Here is a 662-nt window from a genome sequence, read left to right as displayed (position 1 = left end):
TAGAACGAAATCTAATGTCAGAAAATGGCACTTTACTCTTGACATTTTACGGTTTTTTCAATTTTCTGGGAAATCCTATCATTAGATTTTTTTAAAAATACGATATTCTTGCTTAACTAACGTTTTTACATAGGGATTAAGCATTTAGAACGAAATCTAATGTAGGAAAATGGTACTTTACTCTTGATCGGTACGTTGGGACTTAGAAAATATTCGGCCGTACGCGGCGCGTCTCGGCGCTTCGAACAGCTCCGGTGTCCCCATTATTTTCGATTTACGGCTAAAATAAATTTTTCTAATTTTTTTCAATTACATATTCTTGCTTAGATAACTTTTTTACATAGGGATTAAGCATTTAGAACGACATATTGTTTAAAATAATGGTACTTTACTCTTGTGATTTTTCGGTTTTTTTTGATTATTTGGAAAAATAAATTTTTGTAATTTTTTTAAATACGATATTCGTGATCAGTGAACGATTTCACATATGGATTAAGCATTTAGAATCGTGCGGAAGCGTTATTAAAAAAGTTTACTCGATGCGATGGGACTTTGAAAAGTTTGTGAAAATTTTCATATTGGGAAAAAATGTGTAATTTTTTGTCTAGTGTACGGTGGTGTAATTTATTTTAATGTTTACTATAAATTTTTTTTTCGTTCGT

This window comes from Megalopta genalis, unplaced genomic scaffold (genome assembly GCF_051020955.1).
Source record: "Megalopta genalis isolate 19385.01 unplaced genomic scaffold, iyMegGena1_principal scaffold0047, whole genome shotgun sequence".
Taxonomy (NCBI): Eukaryota; Metazoa; Arthropoda; class Insecta; order Hymenoptera; family Halictidae; genus Megalopta; species Megalopta genalis.
The sequence above is the reverse complement of the archived record's forward strand: the minus strand, read 5'-3'. Positions refer to the sequence as shown.